Consider the following 17900-nt stretch of genomic DNA (forward strand, 5'->3'; position numbering starts at 1 on the left):
ATAATACTTTAGAGGCAGCATTGGACAGCAAATCTTTAAATCTTTGAATAAACTTGTCAGACAATGAAGACTTCATTTTAGCCTTTATCATGTTAAAGAACTTTATAGTTGATAACTAAGATTCCTGGACTTTGAAGTACAAGTTTAGACCAGGCTCACAACTCTGATGCTCTAACTTTATACTTATAGCATGAAGTCTATTACTATTAGGAAAGATCTTTATACCTTATAGTGGTTGTCTTAATTCTGAAAGTTAATTTCTAGGAAAAAATATTACAATTTTGATTTTAGCCCTTATGTTTATTTTTGGTATGCAAACATTAAACATTTATGTAACATTAACAAATATTTCTTTTTAGTATGACTTCAAATAGTATAATTATAATGTATCTAGAACCTTCTCCTTATCAGAAAAATAATTGCTAAATAGACTATTTAAAGTCAATAAACTGCCCAGTGAGCATACTTCAAAGCTTGGATATGATGTATTCCTCAAGTCAGCATTTGAAAATGTTAAAACAAAGGCTGTTTGACCTTGTACAAAAGAGTCTTGATTGGCTAAAATATTAGATGAAGTGATTGCTAAGATTCCTACTAACTCTATGATATTATGGTTTCCCTCCACATAATTTAAACTGGAACTGTTAATACTAAGTTCATCTTTCTTCCTAAAACCGTGTGCTAGGCTATTCTTATACATTAACTTAACTGTCATGCTTAAATTCTGTGAAGTCCTGGATTATGTTTAATTCATCTTTTTGCTCAGGTAGAGCATTCAGTAGACAGATACAGAAATGTTGGCCTTGTCAGAACCTTTCCTCACACACATGAAAGGTGAGGAAATGATGAGACTCTGGTGCCAGTTACTGGTGAATTGTGTTTTATCTTGATCACTGGATACTTGATGCTGACAAATTTTGAGGTCTCAACCCTTTCTACTGCGGGATTACATATGTTTCTGTACCTCTATGCCTTGTGATTCTTTTCTGCTTTTCCATCCCCAAGCACGTGATGTTATTCCACAATCTTTGATTCTGTAGTCTCCTAGATGTTTTCTAACATAACATTATAGATTACATAAAACTGCCACAACCACACATTTTAACTTAATGTACAGCCTCTTCCTTGCTGACTGTATAGTCATCAGAGCCAATTGTTACGGTATCTTAACCTTCTCCTTACCTTAACAAAGTATCTGCCCTCAGATAGTCACCAAATGAAATGCTTTAATTAAAAACATTCTGCAGGTATCCATATGAATGCAACAACAAAGGAATAAAGATTGTCATGTCATGCTTTATTCACTACGGAATAATGAATGGAGGCAAGAGAATAATTCTGGGCTCATTTGTGATTTCATGCGAAGTAATTAGAGAAACACTGAAATGCAGAAGTAAAATCATTATATAGGTAGCATTTTTAGGGCTATTCAGCCATTTGGTAAATAAATAGCAAATACAGGATCTTATAAAAGAAGAAAGAAAGAGACGATGAACAAGGCCAGTAACATTTTTTAAGCTTAAGTTATATGCCAGACACAATGCTGGTCCCATCTTGCATCTTAAAACAAGATTATTACAATCCGTGGCCCCCAGACACATGTATCAGTCGTACTGTGGGGAACACACAGACTGCTAGTGGTTGGCTCAGCTTTCTCCCAGTTTGCTGTTTTAGTGACTTTCTTTTGGAACCAAGACTCCTGGGTTTGAATTAGTCTCTTGAGTTTGGAGGTATTTGAATCTCAAGTTCCCATTCATCCTTCAGTGACCACTCACCCCACTCCATAAGACAGACTCCCTACTCCTACTCCAGTTCCATGAAACCCCATCAACAGCCGACACTCTGTTTGTTCTACATATTAGTTGGGATGGAATAGGTTATGCCTTAGTAACTACTTCCAAATTCTAAGTGGTTTATCTCAACAAGAATTGTTTTCTCTCGAATGATACAGGCCCAGCAAAAGTTGGTGGTTGGGCTGATAATCACTCAGGTCCCAGTAGGATACCAAAGTTCTACCTCATTAGAAATCTCTGTGAATATTACAGCAGAGGGACAGAGTGATGCAGAGTCTTATTCTGGTAGTTAAATGCAGAGTCTTATTCTGCAAGGTCAAACAGCATTTGTTTTAACATTTTCAAATGCTGACTTGAGAATACAAGTTTAAAACTGCACTCATTGCTTCTGCAAATATTTCAATAGGCAAATCTGTCAATGGCCATGTCCTAAGAGAGAGAAACTGTAACTGCCATAATCCATAGGAAGCATGAAAAAGCAAATGTTGTGGACAGCCCTACTAACTGCCAGTCCCCACTATCCCAACAACTACTAAAACCACCAACACTCTATACCCACATAAAGACAGACACACACCCTCTTTCTGCTTCTCCTTTTTTACTCAATTAGGAGAGAAGGAAGCAAACGAATGTTACATATGTTTGTCTCACTGATCACAACAGACAATGAGATAAGTTTAATAACCTGCACTTCTCAAATGAGAGAACTGAGGCTTATAGAGATCTAGGAACTTGCATATAATCACACATTGTAAGGGCTTGACATTCAAACCCAGATCATTTTGGCTTAAAATCCCTAGTGAGTCATTTCCACAAGAAAAAATTCAAACTCTTCAATATGTTAAACATAGTCTTCTAAGATTTGCTCCTTCGTAGCTCTCTAGAGTCACTTCTACTATAGAGCCATAAGAAAAAAAACAAAAACAAAAATAACTTGCTGTGATTTTTGGCTTCTCTTTTGCTATATCTTTACTCATGTGGCAACTCCATTTTAGACCACTCATTTCTCCTGTCCTCCTGACAAATGTTAATCTACTTTTAAGACACAGTTCACAAACATATGCCCTCTATGAAGGCTTTTCTTATTTTTACTCTCACATAAAAGTTAAACTGTTTCTTACATTTAATTGTACCTTGTGTATACTTTTATTGAACTAATTTTGTTGCATTTACTGTTGTTCATAAGTTTTATTATTATAGGCAAGGTGCCTTGTGGATATCTCTTATTATTATAATTGAGTGTGTTTCTGTATCGATGGCTAATACACATGTTGTTATTGAATGTTGAGTGAATACAGAATAAACGTGTAGTGAAGAAGACATGGACTCCGGAAGCCAGACTGTCTCCATTGGAAACCTGCCTCCATCATTACCATTTTCTGACATTGTCCAAATTAACTTTTCTGTGTTTCAGTTTCTTCATCTGTAAAATTAAGGTATAATATCATCTCTCTTTGTTCTGTTAAGGTTATTGTGAGGATTGAATAAAAATATATGTAAAGGTCCTAATAGAGTAATTATTAAAATGAAAAATGGCAGTGGTGATAGCTGCTGTAGTACTGCTACTAATAGAGGTAATCTGTGACATCTCACACCAATACTTTGAAGCTATTATAAATTTACTAGAGGCCCGGTGCACGAAATTCATGCACGGGGGGAAGGGGTCCCCTCAGCCCATCCTGCACCTTCTCCAATCCAGGACCCTTCGGGGGATGTCCGACTGCCGGTTTCAGCCCAATCCTTGGAATCGAGCTGAAACCGGCAGTCAGACATCCCTCTCACAATCCAGGACTGCTGACTCCTAACTGTTCACCTGCCTGCCTGCCTGATTGCCCCTAACTGCACCCCCCTGCCAGCCTGATTGCCCCTCACTGCCTCTGCCAGCCTGGTCACCCCACCGGCCTGGTTGCCCCCAACTTCCCCCCCTGCTGGTCTGGTCACCCCACGCAGCCTGCTGGTCAGTCATTTGGTTGTCCCTTGCTAACCCCCCTGCCGGCCTGGTTGCCCCATGCAGCCTGCTGTTCAGTTGTTACTGTGAGGATATCATGACCAATTTGCATATTACCCTTTTATTAGTATTGATGTCTGTACATAAGACCTATTCCAAATTATAATAGGTCAAAATTACACAGAACTAGATAAATAATTATAATCCTATCATTCAATCTATGCATTTGAAAGAAAATATATATATATATATATATATATATATATATATATATATATATATCATGTGACCAATTTATACTAAAAATATATTTTGGGCCAGAGGTTGGATCATTCAGATATTTTTTTTTTCCTGATTTGCTATCTGTTTATGTAAAATGACTTCCTCTTGTAATAGTACTAATGGGCATGAAAGAGTTAAACAACAGCCCTCAAAAGATAAGTTTAAAAACTTAGAATATTCTTCCCATCCATTATAACTGCAGAAAGGAAGGGAGTAGCCATAAAAGAAAGAAAAAGTGCTTGAGTAACAGAAGAGAGTTACTTAGCCTGGAACATATCACTTTTTCCTAACATTAGGGTGTCCTTAAAAAAAATCTTCAAGGAAATTGTAGAAGATTTCAGAGATATTTGCAGGCATTCTAGAGCATTTGCACAAAGTCATTCTTGAGTGTTTACTGCCTATAGTTTCTGCATGACATGAGTTGAGCTGTTTAATATCAGCAAGAACAAAAATAGAAATAAAAGAAAGGCTGCTCTATAAGGAGCGAATTTTGGATTTTAAAAAACCTTTCTGACAAAGACTCAAGGGTACAGATCATTGGAGGATTACAAAATCAAAGAAAAGGCTTCAAAAATAAGAGAAGAAGCAAATAGGATAAACACAGACATGCCACTCAAATTTCTAGCTAATATTTCTTTGGTCTATAGGCATGATGGCCTTGATCATTAATACTAGAATCACACTCTGGAAATGACTGCTTATTAGCTAGAGCTTACTAGTAAAGAATGTGAATATGAGGACTTAGATATGCCATTGCCAAGCTACCTATAGGGTATTTTATAGGTGGTGATAAGTTTTCATTTAATTTTTTAAAATATTGCACTACAGAACCTTTTCTCATATCACAAAGGGTAGGTTTTAAACTTGGAAAACCAGAGTTATGTATTTTCTTTACTTTTCTAATTTTTATTTATTTTAGAGAGAGAGGAAGAGAAAGGGAAAGAAAGAGAGGAGCATTAATGGGAAAGAGAAACATCAGTTGCCTCCTGTGGGCACCCCAACCAGAGATGGAATCCAAAACTTGGGTAGGTATCCTGACTGGGAATCAAACCCACAATCTTTCAGTATATAGGACAATGCTCCAACCAAGTGAGCCACACTGGCCAGGGTGAGTTATGTATTTTCCATAACTTAAGCTGTACAATTTTGGTTTATTAGTAGGGACCAAAATATATGCTCTACACACCTAATTTTAGACAAGCTGGAACATCATTTGGTACTACAATAACATTGCACAAAATAAATAAAGCTTTATTGAAAAAGTGAGTGAATGAATAAATTATTAAAACAACTTAGGAATAGTAATTAATTCACTTTAACTGTTTTACATTTATTTAATTATAATTGATATATAGTATTATATTAATTTCAGGTGTACAACATAGTGATTTAGCATTTATATACCTTATAAGTAATCACCACAATAAGACTAGTAAGCATCTGACTAAGATGGCCTAATGTATCCATCACTTTAAATATTAAACATGCCACTAATGTGAAATTAGGAAAAAATTGAAATAGTAATCATGACACAAATTGTTCAGTGCTAGAAAAATGACTGTGAGTATTATGAACATGACCATCGTCTACATAACACAATTTTTATTGTTAGCCAAGACCCAATGATAATAAAACAACAATCCATTTATATATGCATGCTTTGTAAGCATCCTGAATATATCTATACTAATAAAAGGGCAATATGCTAATTAGACTGAACGTCTTCCAGATGTCCTTCCAGACAAAGCCATGGCGGCAAGGGCTGAGGCGGAGGCGGGTAGAGCAGTTAGGAGTGATCAGGCTGGTAGGGGAGGGCAGTTAGGGGCAATCAGGCCAGCAGGGGAGGGCAGTTAGGGGCGATCAGGCCAGTAGGGGGGTACTTAGGGGGCAATCAGGTCGGTAGGGGAGCAGTTAGGGGGCCATCAGGCAGGCAGACAGGTGAGAGGTTAGGAGTCAGTGGTCTGGGATTGTGAGAGAGATGTCTGACTGCCTGATCGCCCCCTAACTGCTCCTGCAGGATTGGGCCTAAATCAGCAGTTGGACATCCCCCGAGAGGTCCTGGATTGGAGAGGGTGCAGGCCGGGCTGAGGGACCCCCCCACTCCACATGAATTTTGTGCACCAGGCTTCTAATATATGTGTGTGTGTGTGTGTGTGTGTGTGTGTGTATGTGTGTGTGTGTGTGTGTGTGTGTGTTTACAGATATATACATATATTTTATTTATTTAATTCATATATTGTAGATATAAGTGGATTTTGTAAAAGAAATTTTATTTTTCTGTTTAATGAGTCAGGAAAGCCAGAGTGCACCATTACAGCTAAATATAACAAATATGGTTTGATTCCTTCAAGAAACTTTCTTTGGAATTAAAACAAAATTTGGATTTTATAGCTATATGCTCTTAGATAATGAAAGGAACTATTTTAGAAAGACTTCATCTTCAAATGCATTAAAATGTTTATGGATGCTACTTATAAGAGAATGACTCAAATATTTTTTTAATCAAGAAGTACCTAGCACTTCCATACCATGAATTAAATCTTAAATTTATGAACAGTGTTGCATTGTAAACAAATGCCTACTTACTAATTTTCCTGGAAATTGACAACATTTAAAAATCCCATTTTCAATTGCATATTAAGCCTTTCTTGGTCCTTGAAGTCATAAATGATCTCATGATCTTCTAATTTCCAATAGGGCATTCTACTTCTTTTGCATATCTATCACTTAAGGTTGTACTCAGGTGTGTAACCATCACATCTGCTCTAGTATACTGCACCTCCTTAAAGATGAGCAGTAGCATTCATCTTTTTTTTTTTTTTTATCTTACAGTGTGTGTCAATGCCTTGCCTACAGTGAATGCTCAATACTATTTCTGGCATCAAAGACTGAAGGAGGAAAAAAATGATCAAAATTCAGACTGCTACCCTGGAGAAAACTGAATGTAACTCCCTGGTAATAATCCTCTACATCCAGAGTTGATTTTGAAGCAAAATAGCTTCTTTACTAGGAGGAATTCACACAGATAGAAAAGCACTGCCACTGACCTTCTAAAGAGCTGTTTCTTTGTTTATGTGGGTTTCAGAATCACTTAAAGAGTTTTTCTTTTTTAAAACACATATAATCAAACTGCTCTCTCCATACTAGAGTTGTTTATATGCTGAGAGGATGGGTAAGGCAAGTGGTGAAAAATCAGGATATGAATATTTAAAAAAAAATTCTCTGGTTGATACTAAAGTTGATTTCTTCTTTCCTCTGTGTAATGTTGTCCTAGATTTTGCTTAAATAAAAAAGTCATGCCAGAACCGGTTTGGCTCAGTGGATAGAGCGTCGGTCTGTGGACTGGAAGGTCCCGGGTTCGATTCCGGTCGAGGGCATGTACATTGGTTGCGGGCACATCCCTGGTGGGGGGCGTGCAGGAGGCAGCTGGTCGGTGTTTCTCTCTCATCGATGTTTCTAGCTCTCTATCCCTCTTCCTTCCTCTCTGTGAAAAACCAATAAAATATATTTAAAAAAAAAAAAAAAAAAAAAAAAGTCATATGGAGAATTGCATGCAGATTACCTAGAAGTAACCTATTTTCCCCAAGGATCTTTGTGACCCTGGTCAACAGTGTATATTTCAGTATATACTAGTAGAATTATATCACTGACACACCCATTGATATGTAAACCTACCTTAGTAGACATGTAGCATTAATATTCTATTACTGTCAATGTTACCCATAATTTATACCGGATAAGTCCATTGGAGCAGATATAGACTTCACAGGAGAAGCACCAAATTATTATAACACTAATTATATCCAATTCTAAAAATACATTTTTATTTAAAAATGAAAAGTTTAATAATACTGAGTGAATGCTGTAACTCCAAAGAACATTAAAATAATGATAATTCAAATTTGATTTTTAATACAAATAAGATTTTCACCATATTGTTCCATTAATTTATTTATCTGAAAACTTAACTTATTTGGTGTTTAATTTCAAAACATAATTTTTTCAATTTTTATGGCTGTAAAATTTATGTTCAAGATACTTTTACTAGACAAGTCAGTCAAATAAATAAGAAAACAGAGGGCTATAATATACAGCCTGATGATGATACTTATGATTTTGTATTGTATATTTAAAAGTTTCTAAGAGAGTAAATCTTTTTTTTTAATATATTTTATTGATTTTTTACAGAGAGGAAGAGAGAGGGATAGAGAGTTAGAAACATCGATGAGAGAGAATCATCGATCAGCTGCCTCTTGCACACCCCCTACTGGGGATGTGCCCGCAACCAAGGTACATGCCCTTGACCGGAATCGAACCTGGGACCCTTCAGTCCGCAGGCCGACGCTCCATCCACTGAGCCAAACCGGTTTCGGCTAAGAGAGTAAATCTTAAAAGTTTTCATCACAAGAAAAGAAATTTTCTGTAATTATGTAAGGTGACTGATGTTAGGTAGACTTATTGTGGTGATTATTTCACAATCTATACAAATACCAAATCATTATGTTGTATACCTCAAATAATATTAAAAAGAGGGAAAGGAAATAAAATAGAACAGGATTCAAATACATTGATTTTAGCTACTGCTCTCCATAGACTGATAGGTATATTGACATACCGTGCTTCATGTTATCTTACCAACAACCCTCTGAGATAAGTATTGCAACCCCATTTTATAGAGAAGAACGGTAAGGTTTTGGGGAGGTGGTGAACTGATCTATGAGTTCATTTACTTAATAGTGACAGAATAAAAATTGGAAGTCAAGTCTAATTTCCACTATTATTATAAATCAGGGGTTTGCAAACAATGACTCAGAGGCCAAATTTAGCCTGCCTTTTGTGTGTGTGGTTGTTGTTTTTTTGTATAGCCTGGGAACTAAGAATGAGTTTACATTTTAAATGATTTTTTTTAATACAAAAGAAGAATCTTTCCTGACACATAAAACTTATATGAAAATTAAATTTCACTGTCCACAAGTAAAATTGTATTGGAACAACGCCATCTCCATCTCCATCACTGTTGTCTGTGGCTGTGTTCACACTACAGCATCAGAGTTGAGTAGTTATCACAGAGACTATATGGCCTGCAAAGATGAAAGTATTTTCTATTTGAATCCTCACAGAAAAGGTTAGCAGAGCCCAGAGATAAGTTGTTTCTTTATTAATGCATGTTTGTGCGCATAGATGTGGCCTAAATATAAAGTGGATCCTTAGGAAAAATAAAGTGAAGAAAGCAATATTCCAAAGATACTGGTGAGTAATATTTTTAAAGAGCAATAATGCATCCGTTATTAGCACTCACTCTGCATTTCCTTTCCATGCATTTTAGAGCTCATTGGTTTGAAAGCTTCTTTGAAGGCTTGTGGCACTTAATTCATGCATGCATTAAACCTTTACTTGGCCTGAGTATTGTGAAAGAGCTCTTGGAGGCAATTTATCACATAAGAATCTGTCACTGATTAACTCTTTTTCAGATGTGTCTTGGAGCAGAAAAGTGAAGTAGAAAGTGACAATTCTGACAATATTCCTACCAAAGAGAAGAGAATGTGCCAACTGGTGCTAAAAGGATTTGTAGTCTCTGCTACAGCATGTTCTTTCCTGAGGCTCAACTCCAAACCACACCCCCCGCCCCCCGCCCCCTGCAACCAGGTTTTGTGGAGCCTGACACTTATAAACATGGAGGGGTCCTTTGAAGAAAAATACAAATTACACATACAATTAAACGTAAGGTCTGGGAAGGGACCCAGACAAGTAAGGCACCCTTAAAATTAATATTCTTTAGCTTTAAGAAAACCATCTTTTGCCTCAACAGAAAAGAGACCAGATGGAAGCACCCTAGAGGACAATACGTTTGTGATACAAAAATGTAAATGTAATAGATTCTATTTTAAAGCAAAGTTTCTATACTTTAATAGCATTCTGAATTAGGAAAGTACCTTTTATGTAATTTTTACTTCTTCAGCAAGTAAGGTCCTGCTAGATCTTCCCCATTTTCTCAGAAAAAATGTCCAGCTGAGAATCAAACAGCCACACTAGTACACAAAAGAGATGGCAGCGAAGTTAACTCTTCCAAGTTTCCCTTCAGTTCCCTCCTTCCAGTCCTTTTGAGGAACTCTTCCCAGTTTCACTTCAGCTCCGCTTCCTTCCAGTCCTTTTGAGGAACTCTTCCAAGTTTCACTTCAGCTCCGCTTCCTTCCAGTCCTTTTGAGGAACTAGAGCGGACACAAGCACTCGGAGGGGCCCACTGAGTGCCCAGAGCTTCAGAGAGTCAGCCAGCCCCCCTCGCTGGCAGTGCAGACTCCATTCGCCCACTTCAGAACAACTGCCAGACCTTCAGGTCTCTCGCCCTTTTCTTTGCCTACTTCAATGTTCCTTCACCCGCTCCCCGCTTTGATTCCAGATTTCTTCCAAACTCAAGATTTTTTTTTCTTTTTTGTCAGAAGTCCTTGACTAGAGTGTAAGAACTGGAGCCAGAATAAAACAAGCAAGAAGTGAACCAGATGGTAAAAAGTAAAAGTGAGGACTAGGCCTGGCTGAAGCCAGATCTGAAAAAGCCACGGTTAGAAAGTCTAAAGGCCCCAGTGATGATCCTGCTGACGGAAGTGGTCATGGCTACACCCAGGAAGAAAGATGAAGGGGTTGCTGCCTATTTTCCTTTGAGTGTGACAAACACTTTCAAATGTCAAAGCGATAAGGTCCCAGCTGAAGATAGTTCAGCCAGAATACCAGTTTCTTTGCTTACTAGCTATGAAAAATCTCAAAAACCAGGGCCTCTTGCTGGTTAACTTCTGTTGCTTTCACCACTAGCAGGTGGGGGCAGGATCAGGGAGGGGAGGAGAGAGAAGCAGGGCACTTACTCTCCCAGGTCTCCCTGCAAGGCCCTGTTCTCTGTAACTAAGGCACCCACTGGCTGGACCCGCCTTCCCATCACCATTCCTCCACCCCCACCCCCATCCCTCCACCCACACCCACACCCCCTTGCCCCTTCACACTGAGGGAAGTGATAGCTCACTAAAATTCTTCACCCCCAGGTGCCTCACTCAATGTTCATTTTTGTCCTTTTTGTTTTACAAAAAGCTATAAGTTTACTGACATAATATAGTCTAATATGTATTAAAGTTTCAAAGAGGGCATTTCAAATCTCAAATAAGAAATCACAATATTCACTATTAATTCAAAACTGGAAAAGGGTGGTGGTGGTGATGCACGGGTTTCAGTCCAAAATGAAAATGCAGAAAACATTTACTTTGGTGGATCTGTGTTGATGCCCTATTTCTCTTTGAGAAACTTCAACTGTTCTTCGTTCTTCTTTGTGTCCCTCTTCCAAAATGCCCTGTTGGCGTCAGTGTTCCATCAGAAGGTATCTGTTACAGACCTTGAGTCCTGACGGAATCACACCCTTTTTTTTTTTCATCAAAGACATCTTCTAACACCATAGAACCTGTTCTGGTTTCGGGTGTGTTCTCCACTCTTATTTGATGAATAGGTCTGCATTTCCCAACTATAGATTTCTTCTGCTGTGACTTTGTAGGGAAAATTGTTTATGTACAAAATCCGACTTACTTCAGGTGGAAGTCAAATGTTCACCCTTTTGGGTTCTTGCAATGCCCTCTTGGCAGGCTGATGAGGTACCGCAGCAAATACCGAATCCCTCCTTGCTCTTCCAGAACCCTCTCAGCTCCAAGTTTAACGGGGCATTAGATGCAGGACATAAACATCTGGGCTCCAACAGAAGCTGTTATAACACTCAGGTTCACATGGAGACGCGTTGACACAGTATCCCCTTTGGAAAGGACTTTGGGGCAAAGCCATTTTAGTTTTTTAAGTAGCCCCTTTAGTACTTTCCATGATTCTTTAAAATCCATAGTTCCTTCATTAAATTACCTTCATTTGAATCATCTGAATTAAATTAGAGCTGGGTTCCTGCCTGATATAGATTTTATGTCTAAAAGAACTGTGGTTTTTCTGTTGGTTGGTTGATAGTCTATACTCAACCAAATTGTATTTACAATTTAAAATCTCACTTTGTAAGGTCACTGTATATCAAGAAAAGTTCCCTACTTTCTCCAGACCAAGATTTTCAGAAAAACACATATAACCAGGAAAGAGTAATGAAGAAATGCGACTTTCTTCTAAGGGATCAAACCAGTGCTGCCCATTACTAGGGTCATAGATCTCCCAATCACACCCCAGTGTGTTTGGACATTTTTATGCTGCAGAAGTTAAGTTATGTTTTATACTCAGTGACATAATAACATGTCACCTGTTTAATTATACATGATGTATGAAAAAATAATCTAACCTCCACTGACTGCACTATACACATTACTACATTTTAGACTTGTCAGCAAATTTAATTTATTTACCTTTTAATTTAGTGAAGTTATTTCAAATTTCATAGGTGTGGAAATAATTGAAATATAGACATTAGAAATCTTATTTTAATGTCAAATCTCATTTGAAAACTCATTTACATTGCATGGAAATGAAGACTCTGATGACCATAATTCTTACTGTTTTCATGCATATTAGGAAATAAGAAATATTTAAAAATGAAAAACAAAAGGATGTGCTCATCAAATTATAGCAAAAGGATCAAATATTCAGTTAAGTTCTTTTATCATCTCTATCTCCTGTTATACTAATGCACGTCAGGTAATTTTAAATGAAAAAAGCTCTAATTAATGAGCAGTCTGCTTATAGCTGCTAGAAACATCAAACGCATTATTTCAAAGTCTAGATTTAGAAGAGGAGAGATTATTTTGAACTTGACATGGGTACTGAGTTAGTAGTCAGCTTTTCTATTCAAATTCTTCCTTTGTCAACCTCCTTTAAAGTCTAATGTAAGTACACATTGGCAGGCTTCCCACCTGCTTTTAGGTGCATTGCAGATGTTAGCAGGGAGGAAAGAGTCGATGTGCACACACAGCAACAAGTCTAATGTCAAGTAAAAGAAAAAGTACTTGGGACTTCCAGAGAAGGAGTCACGCTTCAGTTGAGGCCAATACAACTGAGAAGCAGAGCTGCCACCATACACATTGCAGCCTGGGATCTGAGAGCAGATTTATATAGCATTGCCTGGAATACATCCTTGTAGAGATGCAGGCTGTGCACAGCAGTGCTGGCCATTCTGCTGAGAAGATAACAATTACGTTATCAAAGATGTCAACAAATTTTCTTGTACTTAGGGGTATGTCTGATGAAATTAGAATTAGGGAAGATGAAAGAGGTTTTCTTCTTATGCATTAGGTAGAGCAAGCAGTAAAATAACATATAATAAAGCCTAGTCTTGCTTATGTACAAATCTTTTCCTAGTTTTAAGACTATGACTACATCTAATGCTCTCATATATAGAGTAGGCCCTCCAACCAAGAGTTGTCAATTAATTGAACATTTCTGGTTGTAAAACTTCAATAGATTTTCTCTTTTCAGTAGGTTCCTGTTTCTGGTTGTACAACATTTCAATGTCTATTAAATTAAGAATCATGGCCAAATCTTTTTGCTAATTTTCTAGATATCTGATTAAACCAAATAGCTATCACTATGGGTTATAAATCTTGGTATCAGACAACATAAATGGCATCATTTTCAACTCATTGGCAGAATCTGTACAATTTTGCCAGTTAAGTCTTGATGAAAATTGAGGGATTTCACAATCTAGATTTCTGGTTTTTTAAAAAAAATAAAATCAGATCTCACAACACAAGATCTCTATTCCTGTGTGACAATATTCGGCTTGAGAGGGGGCCCGGCCACCACTCCATTTTCTTGAAAGACTCTTTCTTTGCTTTCTGTGACAGTATACTTTCTTTTCTTCCTGATTCACTGAGTTTCTCTACCATAGGGCGATGCTCTACACTGACCCACGCCGGCCTGGCATCCCCCTCCAACTTTAAATATAGGATTTCCTCAACACTGATTTCTAAGTCCTGAAGAGGTTGTTTGTTCTCATTCTAAATGCACTTCCTAGGAAAGTTAGTTCACTCATTTATTATGTATATAACATATATATAACTTATGCATATATATCAGCAAGCCACAAAGCTGTATTCCCAAACCAGTCTGCTAACACCATCCCCCCTGCTCTCTCTCTCTCTCTTTTTTTTTGTACACTTATTTTCCTTGAGTGAATCACACTACTTCCAGTTACCTAGCTTTTGCAAAGCTGATTCCACTAGCTGGAAGATTCTTCCCCTGTTCCTTTGCCTGCTTTCTTTCTATCTTTCAAGTAGTTCTCTTAGCTTAGACTTTATTCTTCTAGAAAATCTGCTCTGAACTACAGATAAAAATATGTTTATTACTTTCTTTCACAATAGCTTACATGTCACCCTTTGTAGCACTTATCAGAACATAACAAATTATTTGTATAATTATTTGCTTAATATTGATCTGAATGTGGTCTATAAAGTACATTCAAATGGGTCCTATTTGTGCTCTTCACTCTGTCTTTGTATTTAGCACAGTGTTTGACATATAATGTGTTCATATTAAATGTTTATTGGCTTTGACATAGGTATTAGTGTAAAAGTTATATGAGATCTTTTAGCATCCCCTGAGAAATAAAAAAAAAAAGCCTCCCTTTCCTAATCAAATGTAAAGATAATCCAGGCAATTTTAAATAGATGAGCTGGTAAAGTTATTATGGACTTTGACTAGTAACTGCATTACACTATTTTAAATATTTTTTAATATTTTTTAATGATTTTACAGAGAGGAAGGGAGAGAGAGTTAGAAACATAAATGAGAGAGAAACATCGATCAGCTGTCTCCTCCATGTCACCTCCTGGGATGGAGCCCACAACCAAGGTACATGCTCTTGATCAGAATCGAACCCGGGACCCTTCAGTTTGCAGGCTAATGCTCTATCCACTGAGCCAAATCAGTTAGGGCTGTATTATACTACTTTATACATGCACATTAGTTTAGTCTGAAAAAAATAAAATTGCATTATCCTAAAGACTACGGTAGCATGGAATTAACAAACATTCCAGTTCTCTCAGCAATAATTGTAAAGCACTAGTCATTAATAGTTTCTATTAAATTAATAGTCATTTTAAATGTTACTGTTTAAAATAAAGAGATTAAGCATATTCTAAATGTACTTAATATTCATCTTTGTATGAAACAGTTTTAGGGTAATTCCCACAATATTGTATTGCTTTTACAACATAAAGTAAATTAAATATGCTAAGAGTTTTGTGACATTATCTTAACAGTGCACATTTTTCATCAAACATGCATGGTCAGGCTAATCAAATGCTCCAAAACATTTATTGCAAGCAATAAGATAAAAATAAATTTATGTTTACATATAGTTATTTGTTGATAATTGAGAACAATGGATCCAAAGGTTTCTTAGAGAAATAAGGAATAGAGCAAAAACAGCTTGGCAGCTTGAGATTATCTGTTGAGCTGAAAGCTGTCATCTCTTTTCTGCTTTTGCCCAAAGACCTGGAACATTAGCATGTTCACATGGCCAAAGACAGATGGCTACCCACACATTCTCCCTAGGCTTAACACTTGTTCTCTTAATACCAACCACCAAGGAATTTGGCCCACCATCTGTGGATCTGTGGTCCCTTCCTCACTGTATGAATTTTATTACAAGAGACTAAGTGACTTTAGACTGCACATTCTGATAGCTTCTTCTTTAGTATATAAGCACTACAAATCATCATCTTTATTAGTCAGGATGGGCTAGGTTAGGCTGCAATAACAGACACCATCTATTCTCAGTGGCTTAATACAACAAATGTTTATATCTCACTTGCCCTCAGTGTCCAAATGGAGCAGTATGAGATTCAGCTCATTGTTCACTCAAAGCCCTAGGCTCATGGAGGCTCCATCTAAGCCCTTGCTACTACAAGCACCACCTGGGTAAAAAAAATTTTAAAGCCAATTGCCTACAATTAAATCCTCCTACCAGAAACTGACACACTTCATATGTGTTCATATTTCATTGGCCACAGCAGGTCAATGGCCATGTCTAACTTAAGTGTGACAGGTAATCTTAAAAGTCTTAAAAAATACTTTTTAACAGTTCTTATAATACTGGTTTGGAGGTGATGAAATCCTCTAGCTTTTTTCTTGTCTGGGAAGCTCTTTATTTATCCCTTGATTCTAAATGACAGCTTTGCTGGGTAGAATGATCTTGGTTGTAGGTCCTTGCTTTTCATCACTGAATATTTTGTGTCAATCCCTTCTTGCCTGCAAAGTTTCTGTTGAGAAATGAGCTGACAGTCTTATGAGAGGTCTCTTGTAGATAACTAACTGCTTTTTTCTTGCTGCTTTTAAGATTCTCTCTTTGTCTTTAACCTTTGGCATTTAGTTATGATGTGTCTTGGTATATGGCTCTTTAGGTTCATCTTGTTTGAAACTCTCTGCATTTCCTGGACTTGTATGTTTATTTCCTTCACCAGGTTAGGGGTATTTTCTGTTATTTTTTTCACATAGGTTTCAATTTCTTGCTCTCTCTCTCTCTCTCTCTCTCTCTCTCCTTCTGGCACCCCCATTATGTCAATGTTGGTAGTCTTGAAGTTGTTCCAGAGGTTCCTTATACTACACTCATTTTTTTAAGATTCTTTTTGCTGTTCTGATTGTTTTCTGTTTTCTTATCTTTAAAATCTCTGATTTAATCTTCTGTTTCATCTATTCCACAGTTGACTCCTTGCAATGTATTCTTTGTTTCAGTTATATTGTGTCTTCATTTCTGATTGGTTCTTTTTTATCTTTTCTAATTCCACTTTTATGTTTTTATGTTTTGTTGATGTTCTCACTAAGTTCATCTCTCCTCCTCTAAATTCACTGAGCATCCTTATAACTAGTGTTTTGAACTTTGCATCTGGTAGATTGCTTGTCTCAATTTTATTAAGTTCTTTTTCCAGAGTTTTTTTTTTTTTCTATATTTTCTCTTGGAGCATGTTTTCTTGCTTCTCATTTTAGCAGACTTCCTATGTTAGTTTCTCTGTATTGGTAGAATGGCCTTATGTAGTAGGTATTCTATAGAGTCCAGTGGCACAATATTCCTGATCACCCAAGCTGGGTACTCCAGGTGCACCCCCTTCCTCCATGTAGGCTGTGTACATCCTTCTGTTGTAGTTGAGCCTTGATTGCTGTTGGCATGGCAGTGTGAGAGATTTGCCCCCAGGCCAATCTGCTACAAGGATTGGCTGGGACCATTGTGGAGGACCAGCTATTCAGGAGCCCACCTCATGGAATAGGAGTTATTTCAGTGGGGCTCTGATGCCCACTGAGTCCACCCCTTGAATGTGTTACTTGTGGAGATGCAACCAAGGTCACCTGCCACTTGTGTTCTGCCCAAGTCTACCCAGTATGAGCTACAACGTGATATTCAGATAGCTGCTACTTGTGCTGGACTTTGAGGTGCCCAGAAGAGGCCAAGCTGGAAAACAAGACTGGTTGTCACTAGTGCTGGGCATGGGGACACGTATTGAGAGGTACTGGGCATGGTGAGTCCAGATGCTGCTTGTTTGAGAGATTTTAGGAAAGTCTGAAGCATAAGCCAAGATAAGTCATTCATATGGAAAAGCCATTACAAAAACAGCTTCTATGAGCCAGCAACTTTGGTGGGGTTTGGTTTCAGGGAATCACCATGGTGGGGCAAATAGTGTTAATCAGGTTGAAGGAGACTCAGATATGACCCCTGCCTGCTGACTCTGTGAGGGAAGGGCCAAGAAAAGGAACAATGGTGGCTTCTAGCACTTCTGTTTAAGGAGAAAGCTGCCCTTCCAGCTCTCACCCAATTGTCTCAGACAATTTAGTTCTTCCCCATGTGTCCCTGGTGTCTTTCTAGCTGCTGCTTCAGTGCTTGAGTTTAGAGAAACTGAGTCTGAATAAGTTCATGTGAGGACATTTAAGAA

General features: G+C 37.6%; 1 pseudogene; it reads right to left on the reverse strand.

Moving 5' to 3' along the window:
• Window positions 1-11262: 11262 nt before the first annotated feature.
• LOC103298620 (splicing factor 3B subunit 6-like) overlaps window positions 11263-17900 on the reverse strand; it is a 189088-nt pseudogene continuing 182450 nt past the window's right edge.

Source organism: Eptesicus fuscus, chromosome 8 (genome assembly GCF_027574615.1).
Source record: "Eptesicus fuscus isolate TK198812 chromosome 8, DD_ASM_mEF_20220401, whole genome shotgun sequence".
NCBI classification, from domain to species: domain Eukaryota; kingdom Metazoa; phylum Chordata; class Mammalia; order Chiroptera; family Vespertilionidae; genus Eptesicus; species Eptesicus fuscus.